Here is a 12,790-nt window from a genome sequence, read left to right as displayed (position 1 = left end):
AAAACCAATACAATAATTGTAAGGTAATTAGCCTCCAATTAAAATAAATAAATTTATATTAAAAAATAAAAAATAAAGGCTTGTTATAGAATGAACACACACAAAAACAAAACATAAATTCTTCAGTGCTCAGCTTTCTTTATAGTCTAACTCTCACATGCATACATGATTACTGGAAAAACCATAGCTTTGACTAGATGGACCTTTGTTGGCAAAGTAATGTCTCTATTTTTAATATGCTGTCTAGGTTGGTCATAACTCTTCTTCCAAGGAGCAAGCATCTTTTAATTTCATGGCTGCAATCACCATCTGCAGTGATTTTGGAACCCAAAAAAATAAAGTCTGTCACTGTTTCCATTCTCGGCAAGGCTACCCTATATAAAATTACAATCTCTCCCCACCCAAGATTCTGGGTTTTTCCTTAACCTAACTATTTTTCCCCTAACACTTATTTCCTTCTAACAAGTTATGTAATTTACTTCTTTACTGTGTAAGTTCCATGAAGCAGAGACTTTTTATCTGTCCCCAGTGTGTTCCAAGCACCTAGAGGAGTGCCTGACATATCACAGATACTCAATAACTATTTGTTGAAGGACTGAGTGAATAAATGGTTATAGCCTCTGATTCCCCCTCTGATTTTGTACCCACGATCTAGGAAATAACAAGGGAGGGGCCAGATTGTGCAATGGTAAGATTTGCTTTCACTCTGAGATGGTGAAACATTACAAGGTTTTGACTACAGGAGGGAGATAATCTGACAGCATCTTTAGCCCAAGATGCTGGGAAGTAAATCCAGTAATTCAGATAAGAGATGATGGTGGCTTAGATCAGGAAGGAGTGGAAGTGATGAGAAGTGGTGAGAGTCTATTATAACTTAAAGGAACAGGCAGCTGAATTTGTTGTCAAGGAAGATGTAGTGTAAGGCGGGGTGGGGGAAGAGTTAAGGATAACTCCAAAATTTTTGGCCTAAGCAACTGGAAAGATAGAATTGCCAAAAACAGAGATGAAAAAAAAAAACTGCAGGTGAAGTAAGTTTGGAGGAAGCAAGGGCAGGCTCCTACTGTACTCAGAATAAACCCAAATGCATAACCACAGCCTCCAGGTCCCTGCATGATCTGGCTTCTACCCGCCTGTCCAACTTCATCTCACGCCAACCACACCCCCATCTTCCATCTTTCACAGTGCTCCAGGCACACCAGCCTCCTCACCGCCTTGAAGAAGCCAAGCTGTCTGCCACTTGAGGATCTCTTTGTACGCTGTTCTCTCTGCCTAAAACACAACCCCACTCTCCATCACAACCCACCTTCCTGCTTTAACCTTTCAGGTCTCAACTCACACGTCCCCTCCTCAGGTGGGAACTCTTGCCTGACTTCCCAATCAAGAGTTTATTTCCTCTGCAGCACCTACACATCTGTCCATCTTTTTTTTTTTTTAACCTAGATGGTGATTGCAGCCATGAAATTAAAAGACGCTTACTCCTTGGAAGGAAAGTTATGACCAACCTAGACAGCATACAGTGGAGAATGAAAAAAGTTGGCTTAAAGCTCAACATTCAGAAAATGAAGATCATGGCATCTGGTCCCATCACTTCATGGGAAATAGATGGGGAAACAGTGGAAACAGTGTCAGACTTTATTTTTCTGGGCTCCAAAATCACTACAGATGGTGACTGCAGTCATGAAATTAAAAGACGCTTACTCCTTGGAAGGAAAGTTATGACCAACCTAGATAGCATATTCAAAAGCAGAGACATTACTTTGCAAACAAAGGTTCGTCTAGTCAAGGCTATGGTTTTTCCAGTGGTCATGTATGGATGTGAGAGTTGGACTGTGAAGAAGGCTGAGCGCCGAAGAATTGATGCTTTTGAACTGTGGTGTTGGAGAAGACTCTTGAGAGTCCCTTGGACAGCAAGGAGATCCAACCAGTCCATTCTGAAGGAGATCAGCCCTGGGTGTTCTTTGGAAGGAATGATGCTGTAGCTGAAGCTCCAATACTTTGGCCACCTCATGTGAAGAGTTGACTCAGTGGAAAAGACTCTGATGCTGGGAGGGATTGGGAGCAGGAGAAGAAGGGGACGACAAAGGATGAGATGGCTGGATGTCATCACTGACTCGATGGACGTGAGTCTGAGTGAACTGAGGGAGTTGGTGATGGACAGGGAGGCCTGGCGTGCTGCGATTCATGGGGTCGCAAAGAGTCAGACACGACTGAGAGACTGATCTGATCTGATCTGAGACAGCATATTAAAAAGCAGCGACATTACTTTGCCAACAAAGGTCCGTCTAGTCAAGGCTGTGGTTTTCCCAGTGGTCATGTATGGATGTGAGAGTTGGACTATAAAGAAAGCTGAGCACCGAAGAATTGATGCTTTTGAACTGTGGTGTTGGAGAAGATTCTTGAGAGTCCCTTGGACTGCAAGGAGATCCAACCAGTCCATCCTAAAGGAGATCAGTCCTGGGGGTTCACTGGAAGGTCTGATGTTGAAGCTGAAACTCCAATACTTTGGCCACCTCATGCAAAGAGTTGACTCATTGGAAAAGACCCTGATGCTGGGAAATATGGAGGGCAGGAGAAGGGGACAACAGAGGATGAGATGGTTGGATGTCATCACCAACTCGATGGACATGGGTTTGGGTGAACTCCGGGAGTTGGTGATGAACAGGCAGGCCCAGCGTGCTGTGTTTCATGGGGTTGCAAAGAGTTGGACACAACTGAGTGACTGAACTGAACACTTTTATTTTCCTTTTTTCCTCCTCACATACAGAACTTTTCCACACACTAAATTTCTTGCAGCTATAAAGTCATTTGATATTGATCAGGTACCATTTTATCGCCTAAAACTTTGCTGACATCAAAATATGACAGTTAACCAGTGTTAAATCTATAAAATATTTACATAGCACAGCACGTTCAAGCTTTAGACACTTGGCAATTAAACCACATAAAAACTGGACAAGACCCCCAACCTACATGTTCAGAATCAGGTGTTCACAGTCCCTATCTGGTGTCTGTACATGGTTCAAAAGGCAGCAGAGGCAACAGGCAGTTACTTAGAAAGACATGGACCACTATTATCTGGAAGCACATTATGTTATCCCAGTGTCATGTACCACTCCATGTTTCTCCAAGGTGGTCTCATAATTCTGGAATGGCAGGTCCCGCTGGTACAAAATGAAGACAGACAACACAACGTTTACTCTGTGGAGATATCCTAACTCCTACTATGCATGTGTGGTGATCTTGAATGCAACTCGTCCTAAAAACTTGTCACGGTCATTCTGGGTTTTTAGGTTGGGTGATCCATCAATCTTGCACTCAACCATTACTTCTTCTACGTCACCATCACTACCAAAGCTGAGCTGGACGGCAACTAGTGGCTGCAGGTAGCTCCCGTACAGTTTTTTTTCCATAATATGGAAAATATTTTAAATCTATCATTCCTTTGGGAGAATAAGTGGATAGAACTCCAGTGCTTTCACTCTTTCCAATACAGTCTATCCTTGGTTCTCCTTGAGGCTTTAATCCAATTTTTCTGTTCGTTTTCACAAGAATACAAGGGTTTCTTGCTTGGTAGCCATACGTGGGATCATCCACACCACTGCATGCTTCAAGTAAGGCAAGAGGAAACTGACACGCAGTGTATTCTAGATCCTTCTGCTCAAAAATTTCCGCTGGTACAATCTGTGAAATTCTTCTGTTCTTCTAAGCCATATGGCTTTAGAAATTTCTTAAGGTCATCAATGTACCCTTGATAGGATTCTGAATCAGACAGGCTGAATGAAAAGTCCAACACCGACAATAGTTTTGGAAAAACCATTTCAGTCCTGGACTAGGAACCTGGTCACAATATTTTGGAACCTCATTGTTCAGAGTCTGAAGCATGGCCCACATTGTGAATGAAAAGAGTGCAGCCAGGAACCCATAAAAGACTAGGTAGAAGAGCAAGATCAAACCTCAGCTCTTGGCGGTGCACCCCAGGAACTCTCCGGTGGTCTGGTTGTAGATAAAGAGCTTCCACTCGGCCAGGCTCTGGTTGACGTCCTCATGGTGTGTGTGCCGACTGCTAGGGGAGCGGCGGCCGCGGGGTTGGAAGCGGCGAGGAGCGCGGAGGCGCGTTGCGGCTCGAGCGGCGCCGCCCGGTGACGGGAACGGAACACTCGCTGCAATGAGAGCTCAAGCTGTCGGCGCTGCGCCGCGCCGGGCCGCCGCTCCGATGGTGGGAGCCTGTCGTCTCCCATCTTCTTTCTTTATTTAATTTGACTACATCTTGTCTTCTCCACCAGCTTATGAGGTCCACAACAGCAAGGACATGACTGTCTTTGGTCACAACTGCATACCAAGTGCCTGGCATATAATAAGAACTCAGTAAATGTTTATCAACTGGTTGGTTTGAAAAATAGTGTCCCTGTCTGGAGGGATCTAAGCTAAGCAGGCATTTGTCACTGAGGAAAATATAAAAAGCAAATGTTGCCAGGTGATTGAAAGAGAAGAATCATTCATTCATCACCTTCATTTCAGTTCAGTTCAGTTCAGTCGATCAGTCGTGTCCGACTCTTTGCAACCCCATGAACCGCAGCACGCCAGGCCTCCCTGTCCATCACCAACTCCCGGAATTCACCCAAACCCATGTCCATCGAGTCGGTGATGCCATCCAACCATCTCATCCTCTGTCGTCCCCTTCTCCTCCTGCCCTCCGTATTTCCCAGCATCAGGGTCTTTTCCAATGAGTCAACTCTTCTCATGAGGTGGCCAAAGTATTGGAGTTTCAGCTTCAACATCAGACCTTCCAGTGAACCCCCAGGACTGATCTCCTTTAGGATGGACTGGTTGGATCTCCTTGCAGTCCAAGGGACTCTCAAGAGTCTTCTCCAACATCACAGTTCAAAAGCATCAATTCTTTGGTGCTCAGATTTCTTTATAGTGCAACTCTAGCATCCATACATGACCACTGGAAAAACCATAGCCTTGACTAGATGGACCTTTATTGGCAAAGTAATGTCTCTGCTTTTTAATATGCTGTCTAGGTTGGTCATAACTTTCCTTCCAAGGAGTAAGCGTCTTTTAATTTCATGGCTGCAGTCACCATCTGCAGTGATTTTGGAACCCAGAAAAATAAAGTCAGCCACTGTTCCCACTGTTTCCCCATCTATTTGCCATGAAGTGATGGGACCAGATGCCATGATCTTCGTTTTCTGAATGTTGAGCTTTAAGCCAACTTTTTCACTCTCCTCTTTCAAGCTTATCAAGAGGCTCTTTAGTTTTTCTTCACTTTCTGCCATAAGGGTGGTGACATCTGCATATCTGAGGTTATTGATATTTCTCCCAGCAATCTTGATTCCAGCTTCCTTCATCACCTTAGCCACTATTTACTGAGCATCTACCATTGATGGAATAAGCCCTTTGTACTCTTCAAGAGAAACCACAGTCGTGTTCCCTCTCAGTGCTGATGAGCTTTTAATCCAGTATGGCTGACCCCAAGGTGCCCTGAGCCTCCTGCTCTCTGCTTTGACCACTTTATATAGGGTAACTGGTACTTCACAGGTACAGCAGCATTTAAATTAACTTGCCTGGTGTTTTAATTTAGAAAGTTTGGTGGGGAGCATATTCTGATAATAATGCTAATACATTATGGCTTACTAAATGTGGGACACTGGTGAGAAAAATAATTACCATCCACACTTCTATTACCCAGGGAAAATTAGCGGGCCCTCCCTCCCCCTCAAGTCTTCATTGTTTCTTTTTTTCCTTTATTGTCAGTATTACTCAAAAGGCTCACAAGAGCACATGTCCAGAATTACTGGATAAAGTAGGATATTTGGGTGGGAAATTTTTGGATTGGTGAGAAAAATGATATTAGAGAAAGAATAATGAAAAAGCTGTGGGGACACAAATTGCTTATTTGTTAGAGATACACACGGACATTCTATGAGTCCAGAAAAAAATGAAGGAGAAGAATGGCAAAAAGTTTACAATTGGTGCAGTTTTATGTCAGGTACATGAGCGTTCAATATAATATTCTCTTTATTTTTTAGTATGTTTGAAGTTTGAATTTTTCCATAATAAACATTTTTTTTCAAGTCTATTGTAGTAATCTGGGAAAACCTAGACATGGGTGGTAGCAGAGAAAATAGAAAAGAAAAGAAAAGATTGATTAATTCAATACATTTGACTTTGATAACAGATTTGATGCAACAATTTCAGCTGAGGGAAGAAGCATAACTGACTCATTTCTATAGCCTTGGAAATAGAACAATGTCATTAAAGAGAATCTGTCTATAGATTCCTGAACTTTAAACAATGTACCTCATTGGCCTGTATGTATGGCAATTAATAAACTATGTAAGTTAAAAAAAAAAAGAAGGGTATTTGGGGGATTCTAATTATTCAGATATGTGCTAGGAAAAGAGGGAACTAAAGTCCTCCTTACTCATAACTGATGGGAATTAATTGGGAATGAATTGAAGATAGAGTATTAAAAGCTTCAGAGTTTGGACTTGCTTCCAGTTCACTTGTTCAAATCAGTTTCTACGCCTTACCTCTGTCTCCCCATCAGAAATGCCAATGAGCCTGCAGTACCTCACACTATAGCAATTCAGCAAATACTGCCCTGAAATCAAGAGTAAATGTAGTACCCCCCAGAACAATGAAACAGATTCACAAGCCATATTTGGTCATCTTTCCCATAAGATGGGAAACTGTTTGAAATACGAATCATCCTATACAGGACACCTACTCTGACCTAGCTACAGTGCTGGACACTTTCCATAACTTACTGAATCTTCACAATGGCCCTAGAGGCAAGAAGTGGCTTCACATGGCAGAGGAAGACATTGAAGCTCAGCCAGGTAAGTGAATGTCCAGGGTCCCACTTGACAAGTGCCTGGATCAAGCTAGAATTCATCTCTCTCTGGCTCCAAGGCCTTGTTGAGCTATACTGATAGACTTTGCCTTGACTGTGAACCGTGGGGATACAAGGAGGACTTTCCCTGTGTTGGATTTAAAACTGCTCATGAGCCCACAGTGCTGAGTACAGACTATTAAAGGGAACTAGGGAAAACATCAAATTAATTGAGATCATCACGGGGTGAGATTCCTACTTAATAGACTAACCACACTGGGGACCCGGCCTCAATACAGCCAGAATTGCAAACCACTGTCTTGTCTCATTCAGGGAATGCATTTGGACGTCTAGATCCCTGCTACCACCTTTGATGACAGTGTGTTCAATAATCCACACTTGGGTAAGGGACTGGGCCACTGAGAGATGGGTGAGGCCCTTTTGGGAGCCCCAGGTCATGTCATGTTCCACTCTGACCTCAGTTCCAGAGGGAGAGGTCAGAGGCTGGATATGGGAACAGGATAGACCCCACAAACACACAAGCTTGTTTTGCCCCCAGAACAGAAGTGCACTGTGTTCCCTAGAAATGCTATGGGTGGGAGGGAAGTGAGGGCCAAAGAGTCAGGAGCTGCATCTGCTGACTAAGGGGAGTTTTCCAACTAAAACAATTAAGCAAGGACACGGGTGCCCTGAGAAGATTTTCCTATTTCCCGTCTTGCTGGGACCTCAGCCTTCCTTCGGCTTACACACTTTGCCTCCTCTTTGAACACTGAGTGAGGTATGTTGCTTTCCTTCCCAATGCAGGACAGGTGACCTCAGGTTTAGTGAGAGCCTCATCACGTGAAATACTCAGAAGAGGCTGGATGAACACCTGACGGGGACAGCAGGGACTTGGTTCAGATCTGACACGGGGTATTCATTCAACCTCTCGTGTTCAAATGCACCAACTGTTGAGCTGAACTAGTGCACGAAGCAGGCCTGATCCCTTCGTGGAATTGAAAGGTCAGGGGAGAAGACAGGCATGAGAACAAAGGCAGAAAGAAACATGTAATTACCAACTGTGGTGGTGCCATGAGTCCAAGAAGAGGGGGTATGAAGAATAACAACATGAGAATAAAGAACTTCAAGGAGGGTTCAGCTTGTGTTTTAAACAGTTCATTGAGCCAGTTGGAGGCCATTTGGAAGCCATCTCATGGACCTTGGGGAAGGGTGCTATGCCTTGAACCAGGTGCTGGTGGTAGAAGTAGGGTAAAGCGATCCTATTGGATGTTTTTTTTTTTTTTTTTGGCCACATATTCAGATAAAAGAATGCTGTGTAGAAATGAAAGTGGATAAACATGAGATTCACATGGATGAATCTCACAAAATAACAAAGAAAAGTGAAACAAAATGCAACTTGCAGTGGGATCTTAGTTCCCAGACCAGGGATTAAACCGGTGGCCGCTGCACTGGCAGTGTAGAGTCCTAATCACTGGACCACCAGGGAACTCCCTGGATGCATATTTTGGACACAGAATTGCCAGGACTTGGTGGGACTGGAGAGGTGAGGGCTGGGAGGAAAGGTGAGGAAATGGAGATGACACCCAAGTTTGGGACTGGCTAAGAGCATCTGAAACTGTATGTTTAGAATACTGTAAGATTTCCAGGTGATGGGGCTTCAAAATGCACACTAATAGGCAAGAAGTGGGGCCAGCTATCTCTTGGAGAAACACAGAGCCACCAGGGACTAGAGGCCTTGCTACCTAAAATACCTTTCTGCTGTTGGGGCTGAAAGGAGAAGCAAGTGAGGTTTTACCCAGGTGACCCAACCTCCTTTCTGTTCTCCCTCTTCCAGGATCCCAGGATTCCTACACTACCTCCAGCCAGTACGTCATTTGGGAGATAAACATAAAACAGTTCTACAATCAGTAAGAAAAACATAGACGGCCCAATAGAAAATGGGCAAGAGATGTGAACAGGCCTTTCACAATAAAAGGATATCCAAGTTGCCAATAAACATGTGAAAAGGTGCTCAACTGCATTAGTTATTAGAGAAACACAGAATAAAACTATGATGAACCTACCCACCAAACAGCTAAGATGAAAAAAGCTAATGATACCAGTAGCTGGCAAAGATCCAGAGCAGCAAACTCTCTTCTATATTATGAATGGGAATTTAAATTGACACAACTACTTTGGAAAAAGTGTTTGACAGCATCTACTAAAGCTGAATATATATATACCTCACAACCCAGCAATCCACTCCTGTGCATTCATCCAATGATATATATATGTATTTGTGTCAGAAGATACATATGAGGATGTTTTGAGGGGCACTATTCATAACAAAAACTGGGGGAAATTCAAGTGTACATCCACAAGAGAATGGACTAGTTGTAACATATTCAGATAAAAGAATGCTGTGTAGAAATCAAAGTGGCTAACCAACACTGCATGTAAGAGCATGGATGAATCTCACAAAATAAACGTTGAAAAGTGAAAAAAAATGCAAAATTTTCTATGGTTCAACTTACATGAAGTTCAAAAACTGGCAAAACTGGTGATAAAAGCCAGGAGAGTAGAAGCCTTTGGAGAGGGGGTGATGTGGTTAAGACCAGATATGAGGATGTTTCTCTGATGCTGGTAATGTTCTTTTTCTTAATCTGGGTGTCTGCTACATGGGCGAGTCCATTTCATTAAAACCATTAACCTGTGCCTTGCGGTTTGTCTACATTGAAACTTATTTATGCTATACATCAATAACATATACTCTAAAAACATCTTTTGGGAGAGTGTTTGCCTATGGCAGGCCGGGGCAATACAGCTACAATAAATAACCAAAAGCATAGTCGAGGATAACCAAGGTCATAGCCGATCAGTGCCAAGCACCAACTTAAAAGAATGAGCGTGAAAAATAATATTAATAGATTGTAAAACCCCTTTAAAATGTTTATTTTCTGAGCCTTGAGGTACTGTTATCACAGCATTTGGCTGCCAACTTAGGTTTTGTCTATATGATTTGGTTGTATTTTGGAAGTTTACAAAGGCATTGTTGCATCCTTTCCAAGGCAGGCTTTTGTACACGTATACATGTACACACCCATCTACCCACAAGGATATATACTGTGCACAATGTAGCTTGTGACTATAAAACAATGAGAATGATTCCCATAACCACCCACAAAATGAGTCTGATTATTTTATCATCACACCTGCTCTGTGTGTGCATGCTCCCTGCCACTGACTGCTCATTAAAGAAACCCAAAAACGATTTGAGAAGCTGGCCTGGTCATCAAAAAACTGTGCTATGAAATGAAAAAAAAACACATTCTCTGGGGCCCACAATTTATCTATGTGCCCCTGGCCAAGTGATTCAACCTCTTAGACTCTGTTTTGGCTCATATAAAATGGAGGAAGTTCTACATAAATTGTGAGACTGGAGCAAGAATTAAAGAAAATAATTTACAGGAAAGTGCCTGCTATGTATTAAGCCCTTAACAAATGTTAGACAGCTGCAGTAACCTCGCAGATAGTTTATCTTGCAATTCTACTCATTTAAAAGTAAATACATTAATAGTCTCTATTTTTTTCCACAGTTGAGTGAGAACAAAAGTTCAGGTCTTTTGAACTTGCTTTATAGACATTTTCAGAAAATGTTTAAAAATATGCCAACCCTGTCATTTCAGAAAGAAAAGCAGACACATACAGAGAAGAAGAGCATTGGAACCTTAAATTTGAAGTCATAGAACCGACACCATTTCAGGTACACACACTAACACTAAAAATAAACTGAACCACCAGTTAATGATCCAATGAAAAGAAGGCCCAGAATAAAAACCATAAAAGTAAATTTATTCTAATTTCGTAATTTAATCAGATTTATTTCAGTAAAACTAAACTACCTCCAGTGACAATAAATAATTACTAAGAGAAAAATAACTTCAACTGCAACCGTCTAAATACAAATCCTTCATTTGGGGCTAACTAAATATATATTATGTATTTAATTGTTTTTTCCTGACCTATATTTTTTTAACACAATTCCACTAACATTTTGACCACATTTGTGATTAGAAAATGAACTTACTTTACCTGAATACCAGGATATTAACGAAAGTGTGGGACATTTGTATAAAGGACATTAAAAATATAACCATAAAAGTTCCATTTCTAAATATTGAATGGACTACCTACAAGGATGCTGAAGTCACCCTGAACAACCAAACAGGAAGACAACAGTGAGCTAGAGTAGGGGGATGTGAAGCAAGTGCAAGGGCCCTGGGGTAAGTGAGAATATGTCACTTTGAGGAACAGAAAAAAGTTCATTAAGAATGGAGAGCCAAGTACCATGGGGAAGGTAATGGAGAAGAATGCAAGGCTATTTTTATGAAGACTTTGGATCACATGCTAATGAGTTTATTTTTTATCCACGGGGAAGCTACTAGAGGATTTTAAGTAGAGAGAACTGCAATCAGATTTGTGTTTTTGAAAGATCACTCTGATAAATAAACTATGACACATCAGATAATGAAGTATTGGTGGTGGTGGTTTAATTGCTAAGTTGTGTCCGACTCTTGGCAACCCCATGGACTGTAGCCCGCCAGGCTCCTCTGTCCATAGAATTCTCCAGGCAAGAATACTGGACTGGGCTACTATTCCCATCTCCAGGAGATCTTCCCAACCCTGGGACTGGACTTGGGTCTCCTGCATTGAAGGTGGATTCTTTATGAACTGAGCCACCAGGGAAGTCCAATGAAGTATTATTCCGTGCTAAAAAGAAATGAGCAGTCAAGCCATGAAAAGATATGGAGGAAAATTAAAGGCATATTTCTAAGGAAAACAAACCAATTTGAAAAAGCTACATACCGTATGATTCCAACTATACTGACATTCTGGAAAAGGCAAAACTATGGAGACAGTAAAAAGGAAAGATCAGTAGTTACCATGGATTAGAGGAGAAAAAGGAACGAACAGGCAGAGCACAGGGGCTATTTCAGGCAGTGAAACTACTTTGTGTGCTGCTGTGACGGTGAACACATGTCATTATAGATTTGTCCAAACCCACAGAATATACAACAAGAGTGAAGCCTACGGGTAAACTGTGGACTTTGGCAAGAATGTGTCAACATAGGTTCATCAGTTGTAACAAATGCACTCCTATGGGGCTGAACGTTGAGAGTGTAGGAGGCTGGCTGTGTGGGAGAGCAAGGGGAACTCTCTGTACTTTAGGTTCTATTTTGCTGTGAACCGAAGACTACTAAAAAGAAAATTAAGTCTATTTTTTTAAATCACTCTAGAGTACTATGTGGAGGATGGATGGGACAGGGACAACCCTGGAGAAAGGCAGCCCAGACAAGAGACTGCTGTTGCCCCTCACTAAGACAGGGAGCAGAAAACAGGAGTGAGTTTAGGGATTGGGGGACAGGCACAGTGAGTTTAGTTGTAGAGTCAGGGGAAGCGTGTAAAGTCTCAGTTTCCCAGAGCTGAAAGGCATCCATGCCTAATACTTTTTCCATTATAAGAATTAAGCCCCAAATAAAGGCCCCCAGTGTGCACCCCTGCAGCTCTGTAAACACACACATCGCAGCCAAGGCCAGCTCAAGCCATGCAGATGGTGGCTGGGCTCATGGACTCCAGAGCCAAACTCCCTGGTTTGAATCTCAGCTCTGCTACTTACCAGCTTGGACAGTTTATTTAACCTTTGTACTTCAGTTTCCTTACCTATGGGATAGTAGTACCTACCTCCTACGGTTGCTGTAGATTGAGATAGTACAAAATAGCAAGGAAAGTGATGAATTCATTAACGGCCTATGAGCCCTTGCTATCAATACAATGCCTATGCCATACTTTGAATAAAGTTTAGCTCATGTACCCACTCATCCATTCCATTGCTCATCATAACAGTAAGTATTGATGGAGTCCCCACTACTGGTACTCAAAGAGAAATCATATCCTAATTCTACTCCCAAAAAT

General features: G+C 42.3%; 1 pseudogene; it reads right to left on the bottom strand.

Annotated features, from left to right (window-relative positions):
- Positions 1–1,805: 1,805 nt before the first annotated feature.
- LOC786199 (sodium/potassium-transporting ATPase subunit beta-3-like) overlaps positions 1,806–12,790 on the bottom strand; it is a 59,156-nt pseudogene continuing 48,171 nt past the window's right edge.

This window comes from Bos taurus, chromosome 4 (genome assembly GCF_002263795.3).
Source record: "Bos taurus isolate L1 Dominette 01449 registration number 42190680 breed Hereford chromosome 4, ARS-UCD2.0, whole genome shotgun sequence".
Taxonomy (NCBI): domain Eukaryota; kingdom Metazoa; phylum Chordata; class Mammalia; order Artiodactyla; family Bovidae; genus Bos; species Bos taurus.
This window is presented reverse-complemented; position numbering and strand designations above follow the sequence as displayed.